This window comes from Acomys minous (genome assembly GCF_964271855.1).
Source record: "Acomys minous genome assembly, chromosome: 2".
NCBI classification, from domain to species: domain Eukaryota; kingdom Metazoa; phylum Chordata; class Mammalia; order Rodentia; family Muridae; genus Acomys; species Acomys minous.
Genome location: NC_140484.1, coordinates 30,449,993 through 30,462,072, shown reverse-complemented (window position 1 = coordinate 30,462,072; position 12,080 = coordinate 30,449,993).

Here is a 12,080-nt window from a genome sequence, read left to right as displayed (position 1 = left end):
CATATCGTGCTTCTTCTAGAGAGTTCTGTTTCCTTCACCAGCTCCCTCCCTCCCTCCCTCTCTCTCTCTCTCTCTCTCTCTCTCTCTCTCTCTCTCTCTCTAAATCTCTCTAAATCTCTCTAAATCTCTCTAAATCTCTTCCTCTATGATTGCTTCTGTACATGGCTCACTGCTCCCATGTGTTCCTGCCATGTGATGCTACTCACTGTGAATCCTTCACAGAGAGATTCATAGATCTGGGAATCTTGCAGACTCTGCAGGGTGGAGAAGGTGCCAACCTTTGATGGCACGGAAAGTGACTTCTTCCAGATGGTATAAATGTATCGAAGAACACCTGTTGTGGACAGTGGGACATTAGATAGCACTGCCCCTGTGCTGGATAACCTGGCAATTTCTATCAGATTACAAATGGCCTAGCATTTCCATGCATGCCAATTGTCACACATATAAGCTTATCCATTATTGTACCTTTATCCAGAATGACCGAACATTTAAAACAGCCCAAATATCTTTTAACAGGAAACTGATTAAATAAATGTGGGGACATCTAAGCAATAGAACACTTTAGTAGACAACTACAAAGCAAATAAGAAATCCTTCTTGGAGAAATATGGGAACAATCTCCAAAATGTATCTACTGCTAGGAAAAATATAAAGGAAGGGGCATTATATTAATTGTTTGTGGAATATGCATCCTACAAATATTCATTTGCTGACTGAGTGCTAAGTATGGATATCTGTATACTTAATTTATACATTATAGGCTCTCTGTGTCTCTTCAACAAATAGAAATTTTGTACGATGGGAAAAGAAAAATGTTCATTTTGTTTGTATTGGCAAAATTACATATTTAGAAGGATGAGTGAGAGATTGATTAAAAAGAACAGCAACAACTGCATGCCTTATATGGCAAATTGGGACCCTGGTAGGTAAATTTCACCAAAATACTCTTTAGTGAAAAAACAAAAACAAAAAATAAAACTATTTTTGTTTTTGAATATTGTTTCCTTTTTTCTTTTTTTCTTTCTTTCTTGTTTATTTTTTAAGACAGGGTTCTCTGTGTATCTCTGGCTGTCCTGGAACTCACTCTGTAGACCAGGCTGGCCTCAAACTCAGAGATCCACCTACCTCTGCTGGTATTAAAGGTGTGCACCACCATTGTCCAGCTGTTAACCTTGTAGACATATCCATTTCAAATAACTAAGTTATAACTAAAAGTCTGAGCTCAATTATTTGCCTTCCAGGGTCTGTCTTTCATTCACTTTTAAGAAAATGTTAACTCTTGCTAATATATAAGGAAAATATAAACACTGGCAGTTAGAGGCTTTAAAAGCTTAACTCACTGTCCCTTGAATTTCAGTGTGGACCTGAACTCAACTGAGTCAATTCTTCTTCTTCTTCTTCTTCTTCTTCTTCTTCTTCTTCTTCTTCTTCTTCTTCTTCTTCTTCTTCTTCTTTTCATAATTTTTTTCTCTACTTTTGACAGGTCTATTTCCCTGAATAGGCTCTGACCTATAGACAGATAAACAGACTGTTTATTTATGGGATCTCATTACATTGTTACAGTGTTGGATCTGCGTAATGGTCAGTGACACTGGGGCATTATGGAAGAATAAATGTACCACACCAGCCCATTCTTTATATGTTCACAGATGAAAGAATTGGGAGGTTTGGATCCTAGCCAGGTTATAGGAATGATGCTCGCTTATTTTTGCACAGTCTTTGGAAGGACCTAGTAGCTCCTCTTCTAAAGTTTTCCACATGTGTAAATTGTCACATGTATAAGCTTATCTATTGCACCTTTATTCAGAATGACCAAACATTAAAAACTTCACTTGCAAGTGAATTTTGGCATAGCAGAGGTGGGGCTTTTTTGGTCAGTAATTTGGGCCTTTGTTGGTTCTTGAAATCCCCTAAACCTAGGCTTTCTCTCTCACTTAGTATCTTGGCTTCTTCCTAGGAAATTTGGCTGTCTGCTTTGAGATTAGGTATCCAACCTTCAGAAACACAAAAACATCTGATCACCTCAAAGCTTGAAATGGAGACAATGAACCGAAAAAAGACTGTGAGATGCTATCCTTTCAGTGAAGAAAAAATTCTACTATAAATATGATGGCTTTTGGGTTTTGACAAATCATTATCTACTCTTTCCTTAGAACTGCTAGGTCCTTGAGATCTGGGAGGAGGTGAATTTTATTTCAATATGGCAGTCACTGTAAGGCAGTATGTCATTTTGATTGTCATATAAACACTACAGGTATGTTCATAACTGTACCTTCCTAGGACATTTGAGCTCAGTCTTGGTGTTGCAGGCAGCTGGACTGTTTCACATTAGAGTCCTGTGCAAACACCCAAGGTGCATTTCTTGTTCCCTTGGCCTCACACTGGCTTTCTGACTGGGCTATAACTTGCTGAGGGCACACTGTAGGAGATGCCCGTCATCCCTTCATTTCTGTTCATGGCCAAAACTATGGGAGTGGTATGAATGAGCCTCCCCTCCCCCCTCCCTGCCCCCGCTCCAACAAAGAACTAGGCTGCTCTGAACCTAGCTGCTGCTTTGACTTGTATGGATGGATGGATCACCAGATGAATGAAAAAATAAATAAATAAAAGGAGAGAACATGGCTGCTACTAAGGCGTTCAGGTTTTTATTAGAGATATAAGGGAGGGCACAGGCAGAGGTTAGAGATATTTGGGACACTCCAGAATGAACATGACCAGCAAAATAAACCAGGCCATGTGATGAGATGGGGGAAGGGAGAAGGGGCACACCAGAAACCAAGAGGCCAGGAGTTGGGGAACCAAGAGACCAAAAAAAACCACAAAAACAAAAACAAAACCTGTGTATCCAAAATGGTTGAGTTATCTAGGGAAGATCAGCTAGTGGGAGAACAACCCAGCTCAGATCCTGGGCTGTGGATGTTAAGGGGCGGGATGTGTCAGCCATGAGGACCTTGTGTCTGGTAGGCCTGAGGGATCATGGGAGAACCTAGCAGCCAGCTTCAGCTTTGATAGGCACCTCCACCATTTGTCCTGGGTTTGAGACCCAACAGCTCTAAGTAAGTAGCTAGGATGAGATCCATCTTCCACTGAGCTACATGGAAAAGGACATCTGAACAAAGTCATGGTTTTGTCACATGGTGACAAAGGAGGTTTGGGCAAGGGGGTTGGTGAAATGTTGTATACAACAATGGCGTCATCCTAGGCAGCCTCTAATTGTAGCCAGCTTCTAACCAGTTTCTGCTTCCCGGTTTCAGTTCCATTTTTAATTTTTCAGTACTTGTAAGAAGGTCAGCAACGTCCACATTTCTGTCATCACACCATCTTTCGTGGACTGGGGGCCTGGGTGGTTTCATTGATTGAAAGACAAAGGCTAAGCCGGGCGGTGGTGGCGCACACCTTTAATCCCAGCACTTGGGAGGCAGAGGCAGGTGGGTTGCTGTGAGTTCGAGGCCAGCCTGGTCTACAAAGTTAGTCCAGGATAGCCGAGGCTACACAGAGAAACCCTGTCTCAAAAAAAGAAAAAAAGAAAAAAGGAAAGAAGAAAGACAAAACCTAAATACCACCACCTCTCTATTCAAGAGCTCCACAATCCTTCCCTTCCTTCTTCCTTCTTTCTTATTTACAGGGGTGGGCAAACATTTGCTGTCGGGGTTGGGGAGGCGTAGGGTGGGGGGACACACTGGGGATATTCAGGCTTGAGGACCATATGGACTCTGTCATAATTGCTCATTTCTGCGCTGGTAGTGCAAGCAGACATATACTGTGTCGGTCAGCTTTGGGTCACTGTAACAAAAATACTGAGAGAGATTTAAAAAAAAATCAATACAAAGAAAGGAAAGCTTACTTTGTTTCACAGTTTCAGAGACTTTGGTCCACAAGTAATTGGTTCCTTGTTTCTGGGCCTGTGGTGAGAAACAACCCTGTGGCAGAAGGCATGGTGTTGGCAAGCTGCTCACTTTGTGTTGGCCAGGAGGGAAAGAAAAAAAAAAAAAGAAAAAAGAAAAAGGATAAAATATACCCTTTAAAAGAATAAGTCCAGTGACACACTTCCTCTAAATAGGCCCCCACTTTCTATGTTTCAATTAGTAGCCCAGCGAGTATAGACAAAGCTTTCAACATACGAACCTTTTGGGGAGACTAGCCAGGATTTCCCTCTTGTTGGTAATGGTTGTGGTGCCGTAGGGCAGGTTGTTCTTTGTAAGGTATCAATTAAGTCACTCAACTGACTTATACATGAGAGGTTTCTCTAGGGCTGTTTCTTAATATTTCAGCTATGTTACCTCAATCTATTTTGCTCCCAAGACAAAAGGCTTATTGCCTCACCACCTTAATCATGCAAATCATTAATTTCTTACCCTTGCATCCAGGTGGCTACCCTAATCATGAAATTTTATCTCTGATCCCTCTTAGTTCTAAAAGAATAAGTGACACCAAGTGAATAAACTTACAGGTAGCAATTAAGATTATAGATAGGCTTTCTATACCAAATGCTGTCTGAGGTGTAATATGTTGAACATCATAAGCCCTCCAAGCCAAAAGTCAAAGTATTGCCCAAGGTCCTTGAAAACACAAACCGGTTAGAAAGACTAAAGTATAATTATTTATTTAGCTCATATGAAAAAACCTGTATCATCAAACAATGTGACAAAACACAGAATAGCAGGATGACCATGAACTAGAGTTAGATCTGATTTGAATTACATCTATCCTACTCATTATTTATCTAAACTCAGATTTGTTATCTAATCTGTGTCTCGATTTCCTCATATATGTATTGGACCCAGTGACAGTTTCTGGGTAGAGGAGTTGTTAGGGTAATTCCATGAATTAGTACGTGTAAAAACATTGTTTAGAGTGAATATAAATTGGTAAAATAATATATAAGTTCTGTCTTAGACAAATAAAATTCACATCAGCAAACAGAGTCAATACACCCACCTAGGGAAGCCATGTGCTCTGTGACGTCATTCGAGGACACTGGTGAACAACAACTTGAGTCCCTTTAACACAGGATTTTGAGTTCTTCTAGGAGTGCTCCATACAACTGTTCGGACTAAAAGCATAGACAATCTCGGCCAAAGATTGCACAAGGTTTGGAAATGGCACACAGAGTTTCGCCACACTGCACTGGTTGACTGTCACATGATATCACAGGACCATTCTCTGAGCCAAACCACCATCATCTTCTTGAGTCCAGCTATGCCTACCTGCACAAGATGTCCACAGCTGGGCTTGTTGCCTGTTGACCTTCCCTCACAGGAGGAGGGGTGGAGGGGGAGGGTCATGGGACTCTCTCTCCTGAGTCTCAGCTTCACCTCCTGCTCATGGAATCAGGGACGGACTAGAGTACAGAGGCTGGGTAGGGAGGGGACTCCATCATGGGGGAGTCATCCTTGCGGGGTTCAGAAGATCCAGTGTGGCTGTTCTAAGGCACTGTCAGGCCCTGACCTCCTCCCTCACTCATTGCTCTGTGAGTAAGCATAACACACATACTGGTTCCTCCAGAGTGAACGCTAGCAGCACTGTGTCTCTGTTTTTGGGAGCTTAGACAGATGTTTGTGTCTTCTTGAAAAGGACTTTTAGTAACACCTGGCAGAGCCTCATTACAAGGGAAGATGAAAAAGAGTCTAGTTGCCCAGGAGAAAGTGGTAAATGGACAGAAAGTGAGGGCAAAGTGGAAATATCAGAACTGACAATTACTCAGTGTCTATGTAAAGTCTACAGCAAGTCATAATATTAATAGAATTTAGGCTCTATTGAGTCTTTTTGTAGTTGTTTAATAACAATTTTTAAACATTTTAAAATTTTACTTATCTTATGTGCATAAGTATCTGTAGAATGTAGTTCTGTGCAGTTTGTGTGCGCAGTGCCTATTGGAGCCTCTGGGACTAGAGTTACAGAAGTTTATGAGGCACATGGTGGGTGCTGGGAATTGAACCTGTGTCCTCTGGAAGAGCAGTCAGTGCTCTTAACTGCTGAGTCATCTCTCCAGCCTCAAAACATTTTTAAAAAACTATATTACTCCCTATAGTCTAGGACTACTAATGAGAAATCCTTCATTTTATTACTTTATTATTTTTAAGATTTAATAGGAATTTTTTCTTTTTGGTCTTAAAACCAGAATACTGGTGATTCCTCAAGTGATTGGAAATATTGTCAGGATTGCCTTAGAAAGACCAGAAGTAATTTCATTCTTTCATCCAAATAACATTTATGGGACATTTACTAGATGCCAAGCTTCCAACAAGATACTGAGAACAAGGAAGGAAGATCCCGAGAGATCCAAGAATAAGGCCCCTGCTCTCCTGGAATTCACGTTCTAGCTGAGAGATGACTGTGTAGACAAATAACAGGGAAAAATGAGCAAACATGTCAGTGCAAAGTACGACCAAATGAGGGGCCTCCCTGATGGGTGGCAGAGTTGGGAGCCTACTTTAAGTAGGATGGGAGGGAGAGGGGCATTCTATAAAAAACCCAATGAAGCCCTAGCCAGAAGTACAGTACCCATCAAAACACTAATAAAGTGGAGTTGGCTTTATCAAGTTTGAGGAAAGGAGCTGTTAGGCTGGGGAGAGTGATGAACACGGATGTGGAAGACACAGGATGAGCGTCTAAAGCTCCCCATGCAGGTCCCCAGGGCAGATAGTACAGTTCGATTCTGTTCTCAATGCAACGGGAAGGATTTGAAGGCTTTTGTGTAGGTGCGTTACCAACAGCGCTGTGAGACTAGTCCTGCTAGGGAAGCAGGCGTTTTGAGGGCCAGGGAGGCAATGAGTAGCTGGGGCCGAGGATCCTAGCTTGGGAAAAGCTAGCAATAGGTAGGCATCCTTGGTGAGCCCATGGATCCTGACAGTGAGCTTGTCCTCCTGGTGTGTCCCCAGAGGGGGGGGGGGATTTGCCTCAGACTCACTGTTTTTGTTTCTCTCTCCTCTCTAGCCCTATTTCTGGTCTAGCACTCCTTCTAAGATGATATAGACCCTTGTAAATGGTTTAAGCCCTTTCTGTATCCTAGAATAATATCTGTTATTTGTTCAAAATAAAACAATGTCATGATATATAGCCTGGAAAGACAAGGTCAGGTTTCCTGGCGGGTGGATTTAAGATTTAAGCTGTAAAGACAATTGGAATGTGATGAAAACGGTTCCATAAATCCCACATTGCTACAAAGTAGGAATGAATGTAGATCATGGAACCAAGAAAAATGTTCTTATTTGATACTTCCCTCAATTGTGCGAAAGAGAGCCATCGGGAAAGTCTGTGGAGAGGTTTCGGAAGGCTCAGGTTTGCTGATTATGAAACCAGGAGCTGAGGGTGAGTGTGGGGAGGTGAGGTAAGACAGGAGGCTACTTCCTCAAATGTGGAGAGGATTCTGAGAATGCCCTGCCTTGAACTTCAGGTTACTGGAAATGGAAATTACACGCACATGCGTGTGTATGCAGCACACACACCTATCAGAAAGAAGAGGTACCAAACTTTTTTGTTGTTAAAAGACCATGTCTAGCCAATGCAAATATCTTGATAAGAGAAAGGGGCTGTTGGCTACTGTGTGGGCACCGTCAGGGGACTGACTACCTGGCTGTCGCGTCTGTAAGAGAAGAGTACCATGGCCCCTGCTCTAGAACACCCATCCCTCAGGGTATGCCAGTCTACTCCTTGCCCATTGCATGACAGCTTTCTGACCTTATCCCTTGGTCACCTACCTGTCTCTTCATTTTATTTAAAAATAATATTTCTATTTACCCTTTGAATTTTTCATACATTTATATGTTGTATTTTGATGATATCCCTCTACCATTACATCTCTCCAACTCCCATATGCACCCCACTCTGTCTCCTCTCCAACGTTGTTGTTGTTATTAATCCTGAGTTTGATTAGCGCTGCCCATATAGAAGTGCCATAAAGCCACATTTTGGTGTGACACTCTATCATCAGCCAGGTGACTAAAGGAGAGTGACCCTCTCTTAGCAGCCATTAATTGCCAGTAGCTCATTCGTCAGGGGTGGCATTTTGACAGGCTTGGTCTTGCATAGGTCTTGTTCAGGTAACCACAGCTACTGTGAGATAATATGTTGTTTGGGGTTTTGTTTTGTTTTTTGGTTTTTTTGAGACAGGGTTTCTCTGTGTAGCCTTGGCTGTCCTAGACTCACTTTGTAGACCAGGATGACCTCAAACTCACAGTGATCCGCCTGCCTCTGCCTCCTGAGTTCTTGGATTAAAAGCGTGAGTCACCATCACTACCAATAGTCCCCCAAGTGCTAGGTTACAGACATAAACCACCAAAACTAGCTTCTCTTCCTTCTTAGCACATCACATCAAAGGGCATCTTAGAAGGGCCCCTGACCCTTATGTACCTCATTTGACCCAGTTGTTTTCCTGAGTAATAAGGTCATAATATGAACTGGGCATGTGTTTTAAAATGCTTATTAAATCAGATTACTTGCTCACACCACTAGAAAATTAAATCCATGCAGACAAAGTGTGTGTGTGCGTGTGCGTGTGTGTGTGTGTGTGCGTGTGTGTGTGTGATAGAGACCGTGCAGCTGCAGGAGAAATTAGCAGTGCGTGTCCACCACTTGTGAGGTGGTTCACCTGTGAAGAGAGGGAGGCAGAAAAGAAAGGAACTGGAGTTGACAAGGAACGAAAGCCAAGACGCCCTTTCTACAATCCTAGGCTTGATGCAAAGCATCTGAAGGTCAGGCAACACTACAAAGCCACTCGCTTGCTTGCCTCTCAGTCTTCTTGTTTGAACAACTTTTGGGAATCACGATTGCTTTTGTTGTTTGTCCTTCTTATTCTTGTTCGTTTTTGTGGGCCCTCGCCTGTTGAGGGCTGGGGTAACCATACACTACTATGCCGGGAAGGTTTTTTTGTTGCTGTGGTTGTTTGTCACTTTTGAGGTTTCCCTTGAGGCAGCGGGCTGAAGACTAGCTCTTCTAGAGTCTCCAGGACTGCTGTGTTCTTCCTGGGGGAGGAGCTAGATGAGGAGAGCGTCATAGATGCCATTATGACCAGCACTGTCCTAACAATGAAGAGCAGCACGGATGAAGTAAAAGATACCCAGAGCCCGATGCTGTTCTCTCATTCACTGTGCAACTTTCAACGGTCTACCCACTGAGCACCAGCGTCCGTGCTCATACAGTGGGAACCATGAGGGTGCCTGTCTCTCTGGGTTAGGGGAGTGAAATGGGGGATATGTTCAAAGCAGTTGGAACTGTCTGGCAACGTCTACATCTCTGTAGAGCTTAGCCTGTGTTTCTGGCTTTCTCCTTAGGAATGACATCAAGTGGCAACTGGTAACAGGACAGCTCTGGGATGGGATGCCACTGCTAGATCTCTATGGTTGTGGTGCTTGAGAAGGGAGGTGGAAGGCAAGAGGAAGAGGGGGCAGACAAACTGACCTTTGGTTTGAAAGTCCCGGCATTGAATCAGCTTCCCCACCTGTGGGAAGCAACAGGCTAAGCTGACCAGGCCTTGCTACAGTCGTTGCACAGCCCTGTCCTCCTTTGATGACCTCCTCTTTTTTCTACTCTCTGGCCCATAGGAGCCAATGCATCTTCCAGCCACCCCTCCTGTTTGTGACCTAACATCCTGGCATCATTTGCCAAAGATGCTCAGAGTCATCACCAGGAAACAAGGAGAACTTGGAAATTCATCATCCCAAGCTTGGTTGGGGTAAAATACCCTAGACAATGAACACTTAAAAGGTTCCTCAAAAATTACATGACATTTTTTTTAACCAATTAAATTTCCCTAACCTCTTCCTAGAAAAAGCAGAAATTCAGAGAAAACAAAACTGTAGGGCACAGGAGGCTGACAAGGTCAATTGATTTCTCCCCTCTCGGCCTTTAGAGCCATCTGCCTGGTTAGGGTCGTGTTTAGAACACTTGAGCAGGAATAGTCTCCAAACATTTGCCTGCTCATGCACTGGCCACCAGTCTGCAGGTTTTCGCACAGCTGCACCCTGAGCTGCTGCAACAACCACCGCTTTGCCAGTCTCACACCAGCTGCCAAGTCAGTCTGCTTCCCACTCATGTCTGTAGACACACAGCCTGTCCGGATGGAGTAGATCAGGGTTCAGGGTCGGTTGTGCAGTGGTTTTGAACTGCCATTGTTTTGTTAGGCATCGTGTCAGAAGCAAGCCAAATGGTCAGGACTTGTAATGGCTTAAATTATGGTGTTCCCAGACAAGAAAATGCCTGTCAGTCTCTAGAAATACTTGTATGACCTGTATTAACTGACAGGATAGATGGCCAGAACGTATTTGTTATTGGTTCACTTAAGTGCTTTTTAACATAAAGGCACTTATTTAGAGGTACATTTCTATGTATGTGTCCAGAGAGGCACAGAGTGCCTGCCAACCATGCCTGCCAAAAGCCAGAGTGAAATTATCTGGAGGTTTACTCTTTACTATCTTCTTTATAATTTACTTTTTTGTATCTTAAAATAGTGTTACAATGATACGTTGTATCATTTTGTGCCCAGGGAGGGAAAAAAAATCCAAACCTTAACATTTAAATATTGAATTAAGTAAATGAACTAAATCACTCATATTTGAGAGATAAGATCTAGGTTGGTTGCTCCATAAGGCTAAAACAACACAGAGCATAGAGTACATCTACCCTGCCCTGAGGACCTTCCAGGATCAGCTCATGTGTTTTGTGGTCCTCATTTGACAGATGATGAAATTGGCACTTAGAGAAGGAGTCATTTGTCTAACACCTCTGGCTGATAACGGGTGAAACAGGCTCCATCTGGTCAGAGGCCTGCTTCCAAAGCAACGGCCACAACTCTGTGTCTTTGGTTTGCAGCACCAGTTCACCTGTTCTTCTGCATGGAGCATGAACGGGACTGAGGGCTGAGCAGGACGGGGCCATGGAGTGGGGAGAAGGCAGAAGTAGAGCTATAAATTCAAACTGCTGTTCCTGGGGGCTCCTGGGGTCCTGCAGGCCACCTGTTTCCTCAGCTCCTCCCAGCTGTGCTTCCTCTTTTCTTAACCGGGGGCCATCTTCTTAGGTACCCCCTTTAGAGATAATTATTTGCAATAGGTACCTGCCTCCTAGCTACTCATGTTGGGCCACTTTGCTGCTCCTACTATCTCCGTTAACACCTTGTCTCAAGCCAAAGAGTAGGGAGCCGAGGAAGCCCGATGTGAGTGAAGTCCTGAATGAATGTGTATTATAACATGAGCATAGGCTGACAAAGCCCCCAAGACCAATTGACCCATAAGAAACTGGAAGAACATTCCTCAGGAATCCAGATATGAGTATTTATGGACAGCTGATAAGTGTGTGCAATGACTAGCCACTGTGGCTTCCTCCTCCTGGATGTCTGCAGCCTGAGACTTCTCACCTGCAGAGACCTCCCACCTGACTAGCTAGCCCCTCCCCCTGTGCTGTACCTCATAAACATGCTGAGGTTCAGGGTAACGGCCATGGTGGTGGACTTGAGAGCCCCACCTGATCCCAGGCTCACTGTACGTGTTTCTATACTTTCTTCAGTTCCTTGCTGCCCCTAGCTAGGGCTCTGGGCCCTGGAGCTGAGTCCACCTCTACACTGAGACACAGATTCCCAGGTAGACAAGTTGTCCGAACAAGCTGCAAGCTAAGCATTCCCTCTCCTGTAGTAATTTTGCTTATTTGTCATTCTCTTATTGGGCATAAACTCCTGCAGCTGACGCAGTGCTTCATGAACACCTCTATCCCCAGTCTTTGGAAAAGAACATTGAGTAAATGAGCATCCTATGTCAAATAAATAATTGAAAGTTACTCACAAGAAGCCTTGCAATTATGGGATAGCAGGTGAAGTGCCATTTGTTAATTAGCTTGGTTTTTTTTTTTTAAACTCAGAGTTCTGACGCCAAGAAGTTGCTGATTTTTAAGATGTCACTTAAGCCAGAGGGACAAACTAGTAGGCCCTACTTTCTACTAGACACTCAAGTGAAGAAATCCAAAGTATTATACGTACATCATAAGCTATACCTCGCAAAGCTCTGGGCTGTGGCCAGAGCTTTGAGCAGTCAGGACACACAACTAGAGCAGGCTGGAGACTAACTGGCTTCTGCCAGGAGCTATCCCCT